Raw genomic sequence first — 13,278 nt, 5'->3', positions numbered from 1 at the left:
AAAGTTCTTATCTCCTGCGTGGTTCTGCTGAAAACTCAGGGGAAAAAATCCATAGTGCCTCTAAAAACAAGAAGTAGGAGCAGGAATGTTGAGTAGCAAGAAGTATTTCCCCATCCTCACTGCTGCTTCACTTAAAAGGTCAAAGCAAATAAAATCTTTTGGTACCATTGTGGTAATGGATATTTAGAGCAAATCCCACTGAGCCTTTATGACTATATTCTGAGTTTTCCAGAATGAGATCTAACTTGTTTCAACTGCTTAAAACAGAGGGGCAAACCACGCAGGATGAATGCATTCTGTTTGAAATCAATTTCCTTCATCATTTTATTAGATTGAATGCCCTGAACTAGGGAGTGTTATTTTCCTATCGTGCTTTTGCAAAACTGCCCACTTTTGGAACTCTGTGGCTCTGGGTTCCTGATTGTCTCATTGTTTTTTTCTTCCACTCCTTTCTAGGCTACAAGGACTTAACACTTTCCTCCCCTTCGAGTTAGGGTGGCACCACTAGGAAGGTAGAATAAACAGGATGATTAAACAACCTGCATGCAGCAAGGGGGCAATATTTCAATAGCAAATATTGCTACCCATATACCTCAACAGAATGTGCTAAAGTAAACAAAATGATAGCATAATTATAGTAGTTCCAATTATGTTAATTAGACTGCATACACGCTTCATTGATAAGCAACTGTACTGCAAAGAAACGCTATAAGCCTGGTACTTGAGCCTTCAGCAACTTTGTGGCACATATGCTACTATATTCCTGAGTAACATTTAGCCTCTCCCATTTTTTTTCTTCCTTTTATAATCCTTTTGTGAAAAAAAATTAAAAATTTAGGGGTATGCCATCCTAACTTTCTGGAGAAGTCAGAGAATCTCAGTTGGATTCTAGGCTTGCTACATTCCTCTATGTTTTGGTTCCCTTCACCTCAAATCTCAAATGAATAACATTAACATGTCTCATTTGACTAATTAAAATCCAGCTTAGGAAAATGGATTCCTTTTCAGTCTACTCCAAATAGCATCCTCTGCTTTGATATCATCTATAAAATAGAATCCCTGAGGGACTAGGCTACCAAAAACCATTGTTCACATAGCTGGTTACATCTCGGGAGAACTAAAAATTAGGAGAATCTGAGAGTTGACACCAGTATTTTGGTGGGTTTATGGGATATCTGATTGTCTTAATAAAGAAGATCTGGGATCACAAAGATATGGAAGATTTGAAAAGACAAATCATAGGGCTCCTGGGTGGCTCGGTCAGCTAAGTGTCCAATTCTTGATTTCAGCTCAGGTCAGGATCTCAGAGACAAGAGGTTGAGCCCTGAGTCATGCTCTGCACTCAGTATGGGGTCCACTTGGGATTCTCTCTCTCCCTTTGCCCCTTCCCCTGCTCACTCTCTCTAAAATAATATATAAATAAAATCTTTTTTAAAAAAGAGAAAAGTCAAGACAAAAACTATAAATGCTCAGAAAGGGAAAATTATAATTATAAGCTAATTAGAACCATCTACACCTTAAAACTTAGTGCTAATACAATTATAATAATATAATGATTTAAATATGGAGCAGTTAAAAATCAGAAATAAAATAAATAGTGTGCTTATGCAACAAAGGAGCCAAGAATACATAATGGAGAAAAGATAGTATCTTTAATAAATGGTATTGGGGGAATTAGACAGATATAGGCCAAAGAATGAAACTGGATCTCTATCTTACACCATATACAAAAATAAACTGTAAATGACTTAAAGACTTCTATGTGAGACCTGAAACCATAAAACTTCTAGAAAAAGCATAGGCAGTAAGCTCTTTGACATCAGTCTTCATGATATTTTTTTGGTTCCATCTCCTCAGGCAAGGGAAGCAAAAGCAAAAATAAGTGTGGGACTACATAAAACTGAAAAGCTTCTGCACAGCAAAGAAAACTATCAACAAAACAAAAAGGCAACCAACCTACTGAATGAAAGAAGATATTTACAAATGATATATTCAATAAAGGATTAACATCCAAAACATGTAAAGAACTCATACAACTCATACAAATGGCCGAGAGGCACATGAAAAGATGTTCAACATCACCAAGTATCAGGGAAATGCAAATCAAAATCACAATGAGATACCACCTTATACCTGTCTGAAAGGCTAGTATCAAAAAAGAGAAGCTCTGGGGCATCTGGGTGGCTCAGTGGATTAAGCCGCTGCCTTCGGCTCAGGTCATGATCTCAGGGTCCTGGGATCAAGCCCTGCATCTGCCTCAGCATTCCTGCTGAGCAGAGAGCCTGCTTCCCCCTCTCTCTCTGCCTGACTCACTGCCTACTTGTGATCTCTCTCTCTGTCAAGTAAATAAATAAAATCTTAAAAAAAAAAAAAAAAGAAAAAAGAGAAGCTATAACACATATCGGTGAGGATGTGGAGAAAAGGGGACCCTTGTGCGCTGTTGGGAATGTAAGTTGGTGAAGCCACTACAGAAAACAGTATGGTTTTCCTCAACAAATTAAAAATAAAATGACCATACAATTCAGCAATTCTAGTTGTATATTCTAGTTATATGTATTTGTCCAAAGAAAACAAAGACACTAATTCAAAAAGACACAGGTGCTCCTATGTTGATCACATTGTTTTACAGTAGCCAAGATATGGAAGCAAAGTGCCCATCAAAGCATGAATGGATAAAGATGGAATGGAAAAGAAGATATGAGAAATATATATATATATATTTTTTTTTTTTCTCATTCACAAAAAAGAACAAAGTCTTGCCATTTAGAACAATGTGGAAAGACATAGCATTATGCTAAGTGAAGTAACTCAGACAGAGAAAGACAAATACTATGTGGTTTCAGTTATATGTGAACCTGAAAAACAAACAAGCAAACAAAACAGAAAGAGACTCATAGATACAGAGAACAATCTGATGGTTGCCAGAGTGAAGGGGCTTTGGGGGATAGACAAAATAGACGAAGAGGATTAAGAGGTATAATCTTCCAGTTATAAGATAAGACATGGGAGTATAATGTACAGCACAGGGAATATAGTCGATAATACTGTAAGAACTTTGTATGGTGACAGATGGTAACTAGACTTGTTGTGATGACCATTTCAAATGTATATAAATACATTTCAGATTACTATGTTGTACACCGAAATGAATACATTGCATGTCAAATGTTCTTTAATTAAAAAAAAATAAAATTACAAAAGCCAACATCCTTGGCTTAAGTATCAGAGGGTGGAGTTCAAGGTGAATGTATAGGACACAGAGAAGGATAGCTCTTCATTTTTAATGAAATGGATTATATTCTATTTCCTCGTAAAATTAATAGACCCAGAAAGGAATAGTCCTCTTTGGCCTCATTTAATTTCTTTTTGTCATGTCTTACATTTAAATAAATTTGGGGTACCTGGGTGGCTCAATGGGTTGAGTCTTTGCCTTCAGCTCAGGTCATGATCTCAGGGTCCTGGGATGGAGCCCGCATTGGGCATTCTGCAGGGAGCCTGCTTCCCTTCCTCTCTCTCGCCTGCCTCTCTGCCTACTTGTGATCTCTCTCTCTCTCTTTGTCAAATAAATATATAAAACATTTAAAAATAAATAAATAAATTCTACTTCTTCCTTAATAGACATTAAAGGTAAGATAGAGAAAAAAATAGAATAAAATAAAATAAAATAAAAGGTGGTTTAGTTTGTGACAACATGGATGGACCTTGAAGGCATTATGCTAGGTAAAATAAATAAGATTAAGAAAAATGCTATGTGATCTTACTTATATGTAGAATCTGGAAAACAACCAAATGAACTCATAGAAAAAGAGATCAGACTTGTGGTTAGTAGGGGCGGGGGCAGAGGATGGGGGAACTGGAGCAAGGTGGTCAAGAAACGCAAACTTCCAGTTATAAGATACATGTGAACTAGGGATACAATGTCCAACACAGTGACTAGAGCTAACAACGCTCTATGATGTATAGGGAAGTTGTTAAAAAAGCAAATCCTAGGAATTCTCATCATAAGAGAAAACATCTTTTTCCTTTCTTTTCTTTTTATTGCATCTGTCTGAGAAGATTGATGGCAGCTGAAACTATTGTAATAATTTTACAATCAAGCCATCATACTGAACATCCTAATATTATACAGCAATGTGTATAAGTTATTTCTCAAAAAAACTGGGGAAAAAAAAATAAAATACCCAAGATTCAAATAAAATAGGAAGTGGTTAAAGCCTAAGCTAACCAAAGGATTTGAGAAAAGAGTCTATGTCTGGTCCGGCTATTACCTAAAAGAGATTGTCAGAAGAGTGTAGTGAATCATTACTTCAAGAAAACATAAGGGGTTGTTGTTTCCCCCAAAAGATTGCTAAGATATTGGCATTCTATACGAACATCAGAGAATAACTGAGAAACAGAATCGTATTATACAGTCAGAGAAACACAGAAAAATTTTGTTCATTAAGAAGTCTTAGGGGAGCCTGGGTGGCTCAGTCAGTTAAGCCTCTGCCTTCAGCTCAGGTCCTGATCCCAGAGTCCTGGGATCCAGCCCAGAGTTGGGCTCCCTGCTCAGTGGGGCATCTGTTTCTCCCTCTCCCTCCGCCTGCCACTCTGCCTGCTTGTGCTCTGTCAAATAAATAAATAAAAATTAAAAATAAAAGATGTCTAGACCCATCACATTCCACTTTTTCTCACTTCCCCTCTCTCCTGTCTCTTTTAGTAGTTTATTTCCTGTTACCCTTTCTTTCTTTCTCTCCTTTGTTTCTCTTTTTTCTTCTCCTTTCTTATTTCTTACCTGTTCTTCCCCCACAAACTCTGCTCAAGCTTCACACTCTACAGTGATACCCTTGCCCTTTGGCCTCTCTCTTTCTCAAGGTTCAAATCTTTCTCTTCTTACCAGGTCTCCCAGAAGGATGGATGACAATCACCCTCTCCACCTCCTCTCACATAATTTCACGTTAGTGCTGGGAAACAATCACAGTGAGTTAAATGTTTAAACAAACCAGCAGTCGCTTGTCAAAAAGAGGCTAAATTCTCTCTGGTTCTGCCTTAGTTAACAATGCAATTAGGTTGCCTTTTAGACCCAGTAACCCTAAATGGGATTTTTATATCTAGAATCTGCCATTTGAAAATTTCAGTCTGTTTTTTTTAATGTACAAGAGGCTTGTTTCCCATAGCATTGCTTACTGAACAAACAGAAACATTAAGAAAAATAAAATTAAACTAAAAATAGACACCATAGACAAGTGTGGCCTATAAAAAATATAGGCTCTGTGGGGAAAGGTTTAAAAAAACATTCTGAGCAGAAGAAAAGCCAAGGATTGTTGACTGGTGGTCTGTAATTCTGTGGATGGTTACTAGGCAGGAAGGTGTTGCCAACTGTTCTCCCCTCTGCTGAGAATAGAGGCATGGGATTAAATTATAACCAAAGAGATTGTGTTTGGCATAAGGAAAAGAGCTGTAGGTTTGGAGGGTGATATTCTGTAAAGTGGATTATCAAGGGGCGTTGTAAAATCCTCACTGTTGTATTATATAAAGTTTGGAAATGGGAGAAGCTGTTCTCTGTCTCAGATAGTGTAGGCCTCTTTTTTGTAGACACAACGAGTATTTGTTTCAGAATTGTTATTAGATAATATTCTGCTTACGAAATATATCTGGAGATACAGTAAATGTGGGCAAAATGAAAAGATAGCATTTTCATTTTGGACAAATATTTTCTTTGCCCAGAGCACAGTTTCGTTTTCTTTAACTCTCTCTTACCTCAGCCTGGTAGTACTCTATGGTTCTTTTTTTTTCTTTTCTTTTCTTTTTTCTTTCCTTTCTTCATGCCTCCTTCTTCCCCTCTTCCTTCCTTCCTTCCTTTGTTTCTTCTTCCTGTCATTTTAGGTACAAATGCCTCAAAGTAGAAAGATTGATTAAATGACCTTTTCTGATTCTAAGCTTTGTTATTCTAATTTCTCAGTTACCACAGTAAGATGAGGACTTAACAGAAAAAATCTAAGCACATTGTCCTAATTTTCAAGGTTCTACAAAGACAGGCCTTTGACTCCATCATCTGCTGGGAAAACACTGGCTTGACTGTGAGGGGTAATGTATTATTATCTCAGAAATGCATGCCTTTTCAAGTCAGTCTATGAGTGGGCTCCTTTCTTTCAGAGACAGTATGAAAAACCATGAGAAATCTCTACATTTGCTTTCTGATCAGAAGGCAAAGGGTGATATATGGCATAATATTAAAGTAGCACACGGTTTACCTGGATGTTTCTTATCCAAAATACTCTGCAGTACAGAAATCACTGGTGAACCTGTAGGTTAAAGTGTTCTGTGAATGACTCCTCAAGAAGACACAAATAAACCTGCTAATGTTCACACATTTGCTCACAGAAATGCCTCCCAGAAATCATTAACCTTCCCTATTTATTCTTCCTTTAGATACTGGTTTATCCAATCTCAACACCAGTTTCCCCAGGCCTCAGCAAAAAAGATACAATATATGGAAAGGAGTCAGGCAAATTTAAAAAGCCTGCTGTGAGGGGCAAGGCTCCAAAGCCAGTGCAGAGAGCAATACTTAAACCTGAATTCAGTCGTCAGATATTTATCAGGCCCTACCAAGCACCAGGCCCTGGTTATAGGCCTTTCTGAAGTTTATAGGCTAAGGTAGGAGACATATCCTAATGTAAGTGCTATGCAAAAGAATTTTTTTTATTTTGATAAATAGTAGGAAAGAAAATTACAGAGTTTGTGAAAATTTGAAAAATATTTTTTTGAAAAACCTCTCCAAGGAAAGAGAAACTTATCTGAGACTAAAGGATATATAGAAGGTAACTAATGTTTTGGAAGACAAAAGTGTAGATGAGGGACATAAAAATGTTCCAGACAGAGGATAAAACCTGTGCAAAGGCCCTGAGGTAGGGGGAAGCTGAGAAAATGAAAGACCACTATGAAGAGAGTAATAAAATGAGATGAGCTAAAAAGGCTGGTGGTAGATTGTGCAGAAGGATATGTGACTAATAGATGCAGGGTATTATGAATACTGTTTTTATCTTAACAAACACAGGGAAGCTAGAGAATAGTTTTCAGTATGGCGGTGAGAAAATGATATGTTTAAAAACACATCACTCTGGCTATGGTATAAAGAATGGATTTAGTCAGGGCAAGTTTGGCTGAAGAAAAATCAATGAGAAGGCTACTACAGTAGTGTAATTGAAGATAAGGTTGGTTGTACTAGAAAGCTGACAGTGAATGTGGACAGAAGTGGAAAAATTCAAAAGTATTTAGAAGGTAAATGCTTGTTTAGAAAGTAGACAAGAGACATTTAGAAACATTTTGCTTTTGGAACTATAAATGGGAGTATGGGAAAGGAAATTACCAAAAATGACTTCCAGGGACAATCTAATATCCCAAGGAACGGTAAAAGGGAATCATGTTTTAGGTCAAGGCTTGCAAACTTTTCTATACAGGTCCAGATAGTAAATATTTTAGGACTTAGGGGACATACATCTCTGTCACAACTATTCAACTTTGCTGGGCCGGAGTGCAGATAGTTATAGGCAACATGCAAATGAATGGGCTTAACTCTGTTCCAGTAAAACTTTATTTACAAAAACAGGCAAGAGGCCAGATTTGGCCCTGGGTCATGGTTTGCCTACCCATTTTAGATGATGAACCCATTTAATATCTAACATGTTACTATATAAACACAATATTCATATCTCTAAATTCTAGAAAGATATATTAGAAAAGAGATAAATCAGAGTTAAAAGTTAGAAAAGGATTTCTAACTTCTCAATCCATTTTGCAAAGGATTAGTGGTTTTATAAACTGAGAAAACAAAAAATTTTTTAAAGGAGTTTCAAAAATCTTGATCCTTTTAAACATTATACCCAGACTCAATGAGTTCTTATGTAGTTCTGACTACACAAACTTTTGCTTACATCGATGGATTATGAGAAATAAATTTAAATTTTGTCCAGTGCTTTCTGTTGAACGAAAGCAATGAGTTAGAGAAAATTACTGAAGGCAGCTTTGGTATTTAAGACCTTACCTGAATTTTTCAGACAACTAAAGCTAATATGGAACTCATGTACACTGATAACACAGGATGAAACTGAGGTTTCCATATCAATATTGTTAACTAAACTTCAGCATGAAGGTGGCCTATGTTACACTCATCTCACTCCAAAGATCGGAGGCAGCAACAAATAAATTTGCATCATGTTATTTCACTGTATCTCACTATAATAGCATTTCACTAATTAATAACATTTCTGAGTTGTTGTAACTGTAGAAAGAAAAATAAATTCTTCCCAAGAATTTGTGATAATCTCTTTAAAAGCTTTTAGTTTTGGCAATGAGTGTTTGAGTAGATTTCAGGATCATAAACAAGAGCAAATGCCATTACGCAAATTTCAGGAAGACCCTGGTACAAATATTCTTCCACTGAAAACAGTTGACGTTTTTTAGCAATTCTACAGAATGAATATGGAGAACTTATTAAGTAGAAGAAACTGTTTTGAAAATGCCTATCTGTGTGGCAGTTTCAGCTGAAACCCTTATTTTATTGTATAAAGTCCAACAGGCACCTTTAGCCACACGTGGCCAGCTTCCAAACAAGATATCCAACCAAACTGGTCTAATGCCCGGGCCATAGCTTCTTAGAAAGCCTGAAAATGGAATTCAGTTCGATGACAACATAATTTCATTTTTTACAAAGATATTTTCTAGAAATTATATGAATTTTCCCTCATTTAATATCTAACCTGATAATATAAAAAATACAATGTTCATATCTCTAAATTATACAAAGATATATTAGAAAATAGATAAATCAGAGTTAAAAGTTAGAAAAGGATTTCTAACTTCTCAATCCATTTTTCAAAGGGTTTGTTGTTTTATAAGCTGAGAAACCAAAAAAATTTTTAAAGGAGTTTCAAAAATCTTGATCCTTTTAAACATTATGGCCAGAATCAACGAGTACTCATAGCAACTTATCTCCCAGAAAGTGTGCATGGAAACATTCTTATCTGGGGTAGCTGACCTAACAGGTGTTTTCCTTTTCAATACGATTTTATGAAGCTATGAAATCCTCATTAAGTTTGGGTCATAGGCATCGCTCTTGGAACCCAGCTGTGTCAAATACACAGAATGGTTTTTCTGATACTCCAATGCTCCATAGGAAAGTAAGAACCTAAAAAAAGCCAAAAAACAGAAAACAGAAAACCACCCAGATGCTAACTGTTTAAAACCCTGTTAACTAGGCTAATGTGCTTTCCTTATTAAGTCATTATTAAAATGCTATTAACACTTTTCACCTGCAGCTATTTAAGTTGTACCTAATCCTTAACTCTAAAATTTTCACCTCTTTTGTACTAGCCAAGAAGTAATTAGCCCTAGTTATAGATTAATTGATTTCTTACTTATTATTTCAATGGCAATGTTCTTTCTCTGTTCAAATTACTAGATTATATATGGGGGAAGAGAATTTTAAATACCGTATGTCACAAAGTCTGCTCTTCAAGAAATTAACCAAGAAAGTGAAATATAAATTTAGAGGTACTTAATGATAAATGGGTGTTTATGGTAAATAAAAATAATAATAATAATTAGACTATTCAACTAAAGAAGCTAAAAGAATTCAAAGACACTGTGTCGGGTTGGGCAGGAAATGCTTCCTGGAGGGTGGAGAATTGGGCTCCTTTTTGAAGGGTAGGTAAGATTAGGTAGGAATGGTAGGCAAGGTGGCAGATATTTCATGCAGGATGCATGATACAAGCCAATTCAGAGTCTGGAATACACATGGCAGACTTAGGGGACCATAAGGAGACCACCCAGAACAGGCAGGGTTTATATGCAGATCAGTGAGGAGAGTTGAGGGTGAGTGGGTTGAATCAGCAGAGGGATTTGGACTTGTTCCATGACTTCATCCAAGAGTTGAGTAGTGGACAAGAAGAGTCAGTAAGATAGAGAAAGAAAGTCTAGGAAAATAGCAAAAGAAAATAATGCCACAAAATCCTAGACAGGAAAGAGTTTCAAAAATAGTTTCAAAAAAAAGCATGACTTGGAGAATAGCACATTGACACAGATTCTGATGATTGATCAGTCCTAGGGAGAATAGCCTTAGTAGACTGTTGGGGATAGAAACCAGATTGAAATAAATTTAGGACACATGAAGGCTGAAGAAGTTGAGAATATGAGTGCAAATCTGGAAGTTGTAGTGTTCAGATAGAGATGGTTGACTTGAAAAATGTTTTCCCCACCCTCCTTCCCAGTGTGCCATTGAAATGACAGAAAAGATATATAAGAGAAAAAAATTACCACAGTGCTGAAAAATACTAAAACAGACTCAAAATTATTTGGAAGGAAAATTACAGGGTTTAATGTATTACTGATGTTGACAGAAAGTATGTTTAAATATTTTTTTTAATTTTAATGGACATCTCCCTACATATCTTTCTATGTATCTATATCTACTGATGTAGGTCCTTGTCATTTGAAGACAAAAGGCATTTGAGGTGTATGAGGGGAAGTAGATGGAATTAGATGTACTAAGCAGAATAAAACCATGGCACAAATCGGTCATGGAATACTCCTATCTGTGTGGAACCCATTTGTCCCAATGAAGCTTCTCAGCAACTCAAATCTCAGAAGCACATGTACAAAGAGAAGGGCAGTGGCAAGGATTCATCCCAGGGAAAGATCTGCTTGTGGCACGGAGCTACACAACTTTGGAGGTAACACAACTCTGTCAATGAACCCCTTCAACCTCTAATTCATGCACAAAAAACAAAGACCACCAGACATCCAAGAAAGACAGATAATACATAATAGAAAGCTGAAGACAATTTGGGGAAAGAGAGATATACAGAAAAGAGAACTTAATTTTTTTTTAGTAATTTCAAACAGATTCAAAAGATGCCAAATTCAAAACTCAAAACTAAGATTCAATAAAAGATAGCACTCAAAAAATAAAAGATTTTTGGAAATTAGTGCTAAAGTTTTTTAAATGAATAAAAGGACTGAATATGTTAGTGGACATTTCTAAAGAATGTAAAGTCAAGAAAATATTTTAGTACCTAAATTAGGGTAAAAGAAATGAAAACTATAAGGAAAAACTTTTAGGAGATATGGAGAATTCCACTGTGTCCAGTGTTCATATTCCAGGAGAGAAAAGCAATGAGAAAAGTAAACAATCAAAAGATAGCTTTTTTAAAAGGTTGGGCTGAAAAAGATTCAAGTCTTCAGATTGAAAAGCCTATGGGTTATTTGGCAGTAAAATGAAATAAAGCAAATATACCCACTCACTCATTCTTTATCAAATATTTTATTCAATATTTACTATATGCCAGGTACATTAGAGATACCACCATAATCAAGACAGATCAGCTTCTCCCTTCATGGATCTTCTATTCTAAAAAGAAGAGACAAAATTAATAAATTAACAAACAAACAAAAATTTGCAATAAACAGCAATAAAACAGCAATAAAATCTCTGAATGAAGTAATATGGATAATGAGATAAACAATGACTGAGTGAAACCACTTTATACTAGGATGTCAGCAGGGGTATTCCTGAAGAGGTGACTTTCTCTATAAAGTCTGAACAGCAAGAAAGCATTAGCCATGAAAAGATCTGGGAGGAGAGCACACCAAGCAGAAGAAATATCTATGCGTATCCTGAAGAGGTTTCTAAATATCAAGGCTTAAGAGAAAGTAGAGGAAACACATCCACTACTCTGGAGTAAGAATAATGCTGGAATCAGAACTCTCATTTGCAAAACTGTATACTAGAAAATGAAGAGAGAAAATAAGTTTGAGTCTAGAATTCTATAAAGGTCCAATCCTTCCTCTTAAGTATTTTTCAGGTATCCAGGGATGCACATTTCATTCTGGGAAGAAAGAAACTCCAGTATGTATACCATCAGAGTGAAAAAAGAACATGAGGGAAAGGGTAACATGAGGGACATGATTAATCAAGTAAATCAATAAAACATGTTACATCTAAATAACTATTGGCCATACAGTTCTGAAGTTTAATTCAGTTGCTGAGTGTTCTGACTATAGCTACAGGACAAACTGCCCCAAACTGCAGTGCTGTAAAACAACCATCACTTACTATTATTTTCTATAATAGTGATGGAGGTGACTTGGCTCAGCTAGACGCTTCTCTTTCAGGGTCTCTAATGCGGTTGCGGTCAGTGGTGGCTGGAGGTAGCATCACTGAGATGGCTTCCTTGCTCACACTTGGGGAGTTGACACTGGCTAACAACTTGGGCCACAGCTGAGGCTGTCTGCTGGAACACTTGAAGTAGCCTCTATCTGTGGCCTGAAATTACTTAGGGGATGGTAGCTGGGTTCCAAGAGCAGTCTTTTTAAGAAACAATGAACTGGGTGGAAGCTGTGTATACAACTTGGTCTTGGAAGTTATACAGCACAATTTTACCATTTTCTATTCATTAGGAGCAAGTCAGTTACATCAAGCCAACTACAAGGGAGAGGTATTTGACTTAGCCATGTTTTAAAGCCACCACATTGAAGAAGAAATATTTAAAAAACAAAATCACAATATAACAAAAAAATTACTAACAATCTGGTAGTGAGCAACAGAACACCAAGGACATTAGGGGTGAATTTTTCCAATTTCCCTCAAGTCATCAATTGCCCTGTATAAATTTATCTACCTTACACCCATCAGGGTATCATTTCATTCAATCTTAAAGTCTCCCCACACCACCTGCATCTTTGGGCCTTCTCTCTTCTGTCTTCTATGATTAGAGTCTATCTTTCATGTATCGCTATGCCAGCTCCTTTCTTTCAGCCAATACAAGTGCTCCAGTATCTTCTATCCTAAGAAAACCTCCAGATCTCACATTGCTCTTGAGTTACCATTCAATCGTTTGTCTCTCAGACTTATTTTTTTTTTGAAAATTATATTTATTTATTAGAGAGAGACTGAATGAGAGAGAGCACAAGTGGAGGGGAATAGTAGAGGGAGAGGGAGAAGCAGGATCCCCGCTGAGCAGAAAGCCTGAGGCAGGGCTTGAACCCAGGATCCTGGGATCATGACCTGAGCCCAAGGCGGACATTTAACCAACTGAGACACCCAGGCGCCCCTGTCTCTCAAAATTCTTAAAAGAGTAATCCATACTGTCACCTCAACATTACTTTTCATAAATAGTTCAACTCCACTTCACTCTATTGAAGTTATTTGTAACAAGGTCACCAATGACCTCATAATTGCAACCAAAGGATGTTTTCCATTGAAACAATTGAATTTGGTTGCATTTGATTCTATGGGTCTCT

Source organism: Martes martes (assembly GCF_963455335.1).
Source record: "Martes martes genome assembly, chromosome: 4".
NCBI lineage: Eukaryota > Metazoa > Chordata > Mammalia > Carnivora > Mustelidae > Martes > Martes martes.
Note: the sequence above shows the minus strand (reverse complement) of the source record.